Genomic DNA, 9,684 nt, shown 5'->3' on the forward strand with positions numbered 1-9,684 from the left:
CAGGAATATTAGGGTTGACCCCGTTTTTTCTTCCAAGTCCCAAAATTTTCAGTTTCATATGCCCATGTTCATAGCCCCGTAACTTTGCATCCGTAGCTCCGATTCATGCATATAGCATATCAAAATGTTCATCTCAGAGAGTACATCATTTCATTCCATTGCATCATTTTCATTTGAGTTCATCTTGATGCCCTAAATGCTGTTAGAAGTAGGCTATTTGAGTTATTTGTCAGATCTGCTAGTCCATTTAGCTTTTTGTCATTTTTGCCATGATTGTTGTGTGCATGATATGCCCTGATGCTCTACATATGTTTTGTTAAGGTTTTGTCATCTTTCCAAAGGTGCAACCCATGTATTTTTGTGATGTGTGTGGTGACTAGCACAAGCTTGCAAAGTGGTGCACTTGGTAATTCTGTTTTCAGGGACTTAGCAATTCCACCAAGTCCTTGAGCTGTTTATCTCATATGCTCATATGTTCTTGTTGTTTCCTAGTGATCCGTGCCTCTTTTGAGGATGATCAATAAGGATGTTTTGTTAATCTTGTAGTGCTCTAGCCATCCATGTCTTTGTTTGCAATTATGGAGCAACCTAGCTTGAATCAATCGAGCTCTACTTTTGCTACTTTGTGAATCTGGGCAGATTGTCAACTTGTTTGCAATTTTGCCGATGATGTTGTAGTTGATCCGTGCATGCTATGTTATTGTTCTTGCCATGTCTAGCTTGAATTTTGTGTATTCTTGATGGGTGTAAGCTTAGCTTATCATTAGTTGCACCGTAGTGAGTGCATCGAGCTCGTAAACATGCCTACTTGAGTTATGTTTCAGCATGTGCCAGTTTTTACTAAGTCTGAAAACTGATTATGTTTTTGCTATGTTCACATGCTTGCAATTCTATTTTCTGATCCCCTTTGGCTCAAGGTCACTAAGGGACTTATGTTAAGCTCTTTGAGTAGCTCCATGCCATGCTCTAATTTTCCATGTTCAGGTCCTGTAGCATGTAGTTTTGTTGCTCCGAAGTGGGCTACCTGATCTGAAATTCCAGACAAGTGTTAAGTTCACTAAGTCTGAGATCTGTTTGCCATATGCATTTTTGCCATGCTTGTTTGAACCTGTTAATGGATGAATTGGCCGTAGCTCAGTGCTAGACTTTTGTTAAGCATCTTGAATTCATCCCTGCCATGTATTTTGTTGTCATGTTTGGATGTTGTAGCATGTTCATCTCATTGCATTTAGATGCCTACTTGCTGTAAATCGCAGACCGGTGTCATATTTGAATCGCTTGCCATTTCCAAACCGTCACTCCGATTCCGGCGTTCTTTATATCGTTTTCAAGAGATTTCATCTCATCTTTCCAGTGGCACACTTGGTTTTCCAAGTTGAGGCCAGGTTCTTGTATTGCCTATCATATCTTGCATTTTGCATCCCGCATCGCACCCCGCATAGCATATCATCTTTGCATCATATTGTTTGATCCTTGCACGTGGTTGATTGTGTCCTTATTGCTTGTTTGTCTTGTTTGGGTAGAGCCGGGAGACGAGTTCTCTAACGAGGAGTCCATTGAGTTTGCTTTCGAGGATCCAGTCAACTCTGACAACTGTGCAGGCAAGATGATCATACCCTCGAAATCACTACTATCTTTGCTATGCTAGTTTGCTCGCTCTTTTGCTATGCCAATGCTAAGATGCCTACCACTTGCTTTCAAGCCTCCCAAATTGCCATGTCAAACCTCTGACCCACCATGTCCTAGCAAACCGTTGATTGGCTATGTTACCGCTTTGCTCAGCCCCTTTTATAGCGTTGCTAGTTGCAGGTGAAGATTGAAGGCCGTTCCTTGTTGGAACATTTATTTACTTGTTGGGATATCATTATATTATCTTGTTATCTTAATGCATCTATATACTTGGTAAAGGGTGGAAGGCTCGGCCTCTCGCCTAGTGTTTTGTTCCACTCTTGCCGCCCTACTTTCCGTCATATCGGTGTTATGTTCCCGATTTTGCGTTCCTTACGCGGTTGGGTTATAATGGGAACCCCTTGACAGTCCGCCTTGAATAAAACTCCTCCAACAATGCCCAACCTTGGTTTTACCATTTGCCACCTAGCCTTTTTCCCTTGGGTTTCGCGGACTCAAGGGTCATCTTATTTTAAACCCCCCCCCCCCGGGGCCAGTGCTCCTCTGAGTGTTGGTCCAACCTAGAGCATCGTGCGGGGTCGTACCTTGGCAACTTGGGTTACGTTGGCTCCAGTACGCTTAGCTTATCCAGTGTGCCCTGAGAACGAGATATGTGCAGCTCCTATCGGGATTTGTTGGCATAGTGGGTGGTGTTGCTGGACTTGTTTTACCATTGTCGGAGTTGTCTTGAAGAACCGAGATACCGAGTCGGATCGAAACGTCTTGGGAGGAGGTCTATTCCTTCGTTGACCGTGAGAGCTTGTCATGGGCTAAGTTGGGACTCCCCTGCAGGGATTTGAACTTTCGAAAGCCGTGCCCGCGGTGATGGGCAGATGGGAATTTGTTAATGTCCGGTTGTAGATAACTTGAACCTTAACTTAATTAAAATGAATCAACTGAGTGTGTTACCGTGATGGCCTATTCTCGACGGAGTCCGGGAAGTGGACACGGTGTTGGAGTAATGTTTGCGCAGGTTCTTCTCTAGTTTCCCACTCGCGCTTTGCCTCCTCTTCTCGCTCTATTTTGCGAACAGGATAGACACCACATTTGCTAGTCGCTTGCTGCAGCTCCACATATTTACCTTGCCTTACCTATAAGCTTAAATAGTCTTGATCGTGAGGGTGCGAGATTGCTGAGTCCCTGTGGCTCACAGATTACTATTACACCAGATGCAGGGCCTGATGATTCTGCTTCAGGAGACGCGCTTGAGCTCAAGTGGGAGTTCGATGAGGACTCTCAACGTTACTATGTTTCCTTTCCTGATGATCAGTAGTGGTGCCCAGTTGGGGGTGAACGGGACCGTTGTCGCATGTTGGGTTCTCTTTTATTTTGGCGCCGTAGTCGGGCCATGAGTGTTTGGATGATGTAATGTTATTTATGTACTTGATTGACGTGGCGAGTGTAAGCCAACTATGTTATCTCCCCTTTATGATTTATATTACATGGGATGTTGTGAAGATTGCCTAACTTGCGACATATGCCTTCAATGCGATTATGCCTCTAAGTCGTGGCTCGACACGTGGGATATATAGTCGCATCGAGGGTGTTACAAGTTGGTATCAGAGCCTTCCCCGACCTTAGGAGCCCCATTGCTTGATCGTTTTTAGCGGCCGAGTTGTGTCTAGAAAAATGTTTTGAGTCATTTAGGAATTATATATTGGAGAGTTAGGAATTCTTTTTACTTCCCAGTCTCCTCATCGCTCTGGTAAGGCATCCTGACGTAGAGTTTTGACTCTTCTCTTCTCAAATTTCACAAAAAAAAATTTAGGATCACGCGGGTATCTTGGAATCATTCCGATGGTTTTATGATGAGAACTATGACTTGGTGCCTCCTGTCAGGGGTTTAGTGGAAGTGTCCGGGGAGTTGAGCTCTGAGGTGTTGTCATCATAATTTTATCGTTGCAGTTCTGGAATACCTGAGTCTAGTACGCCGACATCGAAAATCTCTTTTATGTAGTTCGTTGGTGAGATAACCTCGACGCCACCCAGTACTGGGGCGGGAGTTCGGGAGTATTGCCATAACTTGTATAACGGATGCTTTTCGAAGGTTGAGGTAGATGGTTTCCGAAGGTTTCTTGGTTATGTGTTGAAGGATGGATACAACTGGATGTAGGATTTGCTAGATTTGGGTGAGATATTATGCTTCCCCTGTATCCCCAACACCTGATTGCATAACCGGAAAGGTTCGGGAGTTTCATAGGTGGGAATTCTTGTAGCTCTACTTCTTCTTCCATGAATATTGGTTTGAGATTGGGATTTCTTACCAATTATTCGTTCTTGATCCGTACCTTGTTGATTTATTTCTCTACCTTAATTCTACATGGCTTCTCAACTTATGGATATGTGACCATTTCAAGAGGAATGCATTCATCAATTTTGTTCGGATGTGAAGACTATATGTTGCAATTTTCATTCCGTTGGATTCAGCTTCAATATTTTTCTATCAATGTGCTAATGGTGGTCAACCTCTTCAGGATGGATCCTCCAACGCGCACGACTCCGAATCCTGATCCGCCACCACCTCCACCTCCTCCGGAGGCATGGCAAGCTGTGATGGCCGCAACCAATGCAAATACACAGTTGATCATGCAAATTCTCCAAGAGCACAATCAAGGCAACCAAGGGAATCAAGGCAACAATCAGAATCACTTTGCTACACTCAACCAGTTCCTTGCTAACGGGCCAAAGACTTTCAGAAATTGTGTTGAGGCAACCGATGTTGACGATTGGCTAGTGGATCTGTGCAAGCATTTCGAGTGTAGTAACGTCAGGCCTGAGGACTTTGTTAAGTTCGCTTCCTTCCAACTCAAAGATCAAGCTGCAGAATGGTTCCAGCAGTACAAGGATTCTAGAGGTGGACGTGTTATCACTTGGGATGAATTTCATCAAGATTTCCGAGCTCATCATATTCCCAGAGCATGGTTGAAAGCAAGCGTGAGGAATTCTGCAATATGAAGCAAGGCTCTTTGTCTGTCTATGACTACAACAAGTTGTTTCAGAAGATCACCCGCTTTGCCAAGCAGGACGTACCTGATGAGAAGAGCATGATATACCAGTTCAGGGGTGGTCTCAGAGAAGAAATTCAGCTCGCTCTTGTTCTCTTTGAGCCCTTGAGATACGATGAGTTCTAAAACATGGCACTTAAGCAAGAGGCTGCTCAGTTGAGGTGTGATGCTTCCAAGAAGCGAGTCAGAGATGTTACTCCTTCTTCCTCTACTCAAGTGGCCAAGCAGCAGAAGTATTGGCTTCCTCCTTGTAGGATCTAGAAGTAGATGTGTCTAGAGGGGGGTGATTAGACACTTAATGCTAAATTTGCAATTTTTAAGCTTTTTCGGTTTAAGTGGAGTTTAGGCACAATTTCAACGTACACCATACATATCAAGCAAGCATGCAAAGAGTATATGAGCAGCGGAATGTAAAGCATGCAACTTGCAAGAATGTAAGGGAAAGGGTTTGGAGAGTTCAAACGCAATTGGAGACACGGATGTTTTTCCCGTGGTTCGGATAGGTGGTGCTATCCTACATCCACGTTGATGGAGACTTCAACCCACGAAGGGTAACGGTTGCACGAGTCAACGGAGGGCTCCACCCACAAAGGGTAACAGTTGCGCGAGTCCACGGAGGGCTCCACCCACGAAGGGTCCACGAAGAAGCAACCACCCACAAAGGGTCCACGAAGTAGCAACCTTGTCTATCCCACCATGGCCATCGCCCACGAAGGACTTGCCTCACTAGCGGTAGATCTTCACGAAGTAGGCGATCTCCTTGCCCTTACAAACTCCTTGGTTCAACTCCACAATCTTGTCGGAGGCTCCCAAGTGACACCTAGCCAATCTAGGAGACACCACTCTCCAAGAAGTAACAAATGGTGTGTAGGTAATGAACTCCTTGCTCTTGTGCTTCAAATGATAGTCTCCCCAACACTCAACTCTCTCTCATAGGATTTGGATTTTGTGGAAAGAAGATTTGAGTGGAAAGCAACTTGGGGAAGGCTAGAGATCAAGATTCATATGGTAGGAATGGAATATCTTGGTCTCAACACATGAGTAGGTGGTTCACTCTCAGAACATATGAGTTGGAATTGTGTATGTGTTCTGATGACTCTCTCTTTGAATGAAGAGGAGGTGGAGGGGTATATATAGCCTCCACACAAAATCCAACCATTACACACAGTTTTCCAATCTCGGTGGGACCGAATCAACAAACTCGGTCGGACCGAAAAGGTAAACCTAGTGACCGTTAGAGATTTTCGGTGGGACTGACATGCAACTGGGTAGGACCGATATGGTTAGGGTTTGGGCATAACATAATCTCGATGAGACCGATTACACAAACTCGGTGAGACCGATTTTGGTAATTAGCTAACCAGAGAGTTGGTCAGGCAAACTCGGTGGGACCGATTTGCTCTTCCGGTGAGACCGAAAAGTTACAAAAAGGAAACACTGAATTTACATTGCAATCTCGGTGGGACTGATTCGCTTTTTTGGTGAGACCGAAAAGTTATGAAAGGGAAACAGAGAGTTTGCAATCCCATCTCGGTGAGACCGAGATCCCTATCGGTAGAACCGAATTGCTAGGGTTTGGCAGTGGCTTATGACAAGTGAAACTCGGTGGCGCCAGATAGAAAGAATCGGTAGGACCGAGTTTGGCTTAGGGTTTAGGTCATATGTGGAAGTGGGAAAGTAGCTGAGGATTTTGGAGCATATCATTAAGCACATGAAGCAAGAGGCTCATTAAGCAACACCTCATCCCTCCTTGATAGTATTGGCTTTTCCTATGGATTCAATGTGATCTTGGATCACTAAAATGTAAAATGAAGAGTCTTGAGCTTGAAGCTTTAGCCAATCCTTTGTCCTTAGCATCTTGAAGGAGTTCCCACAACCTTTAGTCCATGCCACTCCATTGTTGAACTTATCTGAAACATGCTAGATAGAAATGTTAGTCCAACAAGAGATATGTTGTCATCAATTATCAAAACCACCTAGGGAGCACTTGTGCTTTCAATCTCCCCCTTTTTGGTAATTGATGGCAACATACATCAAAGCTTTAGATAAAGATATAAAGAACATCAAGTAAAGCTTTGGAAGGACATGTAACAAGCATAGGCTCCCCCTACATGTATGCACTCATGTAAATATGAAATATAGAGGCATGTGAGAGCATAACCATGACAGAGTAGGCAATGTGTTACATGTATCTTGGCCATATGCATCAGAGCAAAAGATTATCAAGGAAAATACCTTCATGCTCATGAGTCCTTCTTGCAAACAGTATGTACATAAGCAAGAACTCCTCATACTCATGATTTTGATGCATATACTTACCTTGTGGTCTTGAGTTGGCTTAGGATGGAATGAACCTACACAAACAAAGTTAGATAACACAGGTACATCCACTAGCCAGAGCAAACAAAAGAAACCACAAGAATACCAAGACTGGGATGACATGTAGAGAGTGAGTACAAGGTACCACATTGGATTCAACATGTCCCCAAGAATAAAGATATGCAAGGAATTTGACTGATTTCTTTCCCTTAGGTGTCTTGCTCCCCCTGAATCTTACATGGGATATTGGGAGAAGATAGGGAACAGAAAATCAGAGCTGAAAGATACAAATGAACATGTCTTCCCCCCTAAAAAGACATGTGACATCTCTCCTCTTGAACATCAAGCATCAAGCATCTGGGATCCTTGAGTATTCTCTCCCCCTGGAAGTCTCTCTCTCCCCCTTAATACTTTCTCTCTTGTAGGTTTGGTCCTTGAGACTTTTTCTCTCCCTTGATGTGATCTCTCTCTCCTACAAGCTTTGATGTGATCTCTCTCTCCCCCTTTGACATCAATTTCCAAGAAGGGCTTTCTGGAATCCGTCGTATAGTTTTGGTCCTTGAGACTCAGCACAAAGCAATGGATAAAACTGTGATGCTTGTAGAGGACAAGATTCATTGAGTAGAGCTGGATCAGAAGAAATATAGAACAAGTGGCAAACTATTTTTCCTCTTGCGAAGTCGGTGGCACCGAAAAGATTCGGTTGGACCGAAAATTACAAGTCGGTGAAACCGAGTTCACATGAAAAAAACACTTGTCACCTCAGCTCACTAGACATGTAGGATCTCACAAAGATTTGCAATGAATTACCTGAAGGATTTGCAAGGAATTAAATGCAGAAAATGCAGAACAAAAACAAGGAGAAAAGATAAGAAACTGAAGGATCTAGATGAAGTTTTTTTTGTTTTTGAAAAAGAGAAAGAAACTAAACATGCATGAGACAAATGCAATAACACAGAAAAGAACACAAGAGAACTCCATCTAGAGTTGGGCGGTGACATAGTCACCTATGTTAGAGTATATTGACTTAGGAGTCAAGTGAGAACACTTGATCATAGGTCATACTCATCGTTTAAGCTCAAAATGGGGTTACCATTTTTCGTTTAAGCATCTTGATGTATTCACATCTTGTTGAGTTGCTTTGACTCATGTCTTGGAGTAAAGCTTCTCTAAGATGGAATAACATACCTTGGGTGGTGGTGTGGTTCTTGCTCATGTAGTTGAACTTGTGTGGGTGCTCAAGGTTGATGTAGCTCATCAAGAGTTGGGAGCACCACTTGGAGTTTGAGTTCATCTACCTACATGGGTTAGTTCTTTGCAAGGAAGAGCACTTGTGTATACAAAAATGACAATCATGAAGCTCAACATAGAATTTGTCAAAGGATATGTTTGAATGGTTTTGTGCTTCCTTGTCTTCAACCACCATTGTGTAGAGTCTTGGTGATGTAGAGATTGCTCAAGATGTGAGTGAGTCGCAATCTCATGGAATTAGATTCAACCAAGCACCTACATGGGTTAGACAACATGCAAGGTGCAAATATATCCAAGACATAAGATAGTTATCATAAGAGATATATCATGGATTAGTCATAAGCTCATGTCTTGCATGTGTCCAATGGAGTTTCTACTCCAAGTTCGAAGCATCAATGATGTTCAATTCTCCTCTCAACCTGCAAAACACTTTCTCATCAAGTGGTTTAGTAAATATATCCGCTAATTGCTTATCGGTGCGAACGTGCTTAAGGTTAATGTCACCCTTAGCAACATGATCTCGAATGAAATGATGACGAACTTCAATATTCTTAGTTCGAGAATGTTGTATAGGATTATGACCAATTTTGATAGCACTTTCATTGTCACAAAGCAGTGGAACATGTTTCACATAAATCCCATAATCTTTAACAGTTTGGGTCATCCAAAGTAATTGAGCACAACATGAACCAGCGGCAATGTATTCCGCTTCGGCGATGGATAAGGATACCGAGTTTTGTTTCGTGGAAGACCAAGACACAAGAGATCTACCAAGAAATTGACAAGTACCCGAAGTGGACTTTCTATCAACCTTGTCTCCGGCATAATCCGAGTCGGAATAGCCAACAAGATCAAAAGAAGACCTCTTAGGATACCAAATGCCAAAATTTGGTGTATGGATTAAATATCTCACTATCCTTTTCACAGCCTTAAGATGACATTCTTTAGGAGCAGCTTGATATCGTGCACACATGCACACACTTAGCATAATATCGGGACGTGAAGCACATAGGTATAACAATGAACCAATCATAGAGCGATAAACCTTTTGATCAACCGGTTCACCATCTTTGGTCAAATCATTATGTCCACTAGTAGGCATGGGTGTAGACATACCTTTGCATTCTTGCATATTGAACTTCTTGAATAAGTCCTTGGTGTACTTTGTTTGAGAGACAAATGTACCTTCCTTAGTTTGCTTGATTTGCAAACCGATAAAGAATTTGAGTTCACTCATCATAGACATCTCAAACTTCTCTGACATTAGCTTTCCAAACTTTTCACTAAAGAGAGGGTTATTTGAACCAAATATGATATCATCGACATAAATTTGGCATACAAATAGTTCTCCATTAACCCTTTTAGTAAAAAGAGTAGAATCAACTTTACCAATTTCAAAACCACTTGTAGTAAGGAACTTGGTCAAGCATTTATACCATGC

Source organism: Triticum urartu, chromosome 3, assembly GCF_003073215.2.
Source record: "Triticum urartu cultivar G1812 chromosome 3, Tu2.1, whole genome shotgun sequence".
Lineage (NCBI taxonomy): Eukaryota > Viridiplantae > Streptophyta > Magnoliopsida > Poales > Poaceae > Triticum > Triticum urartu.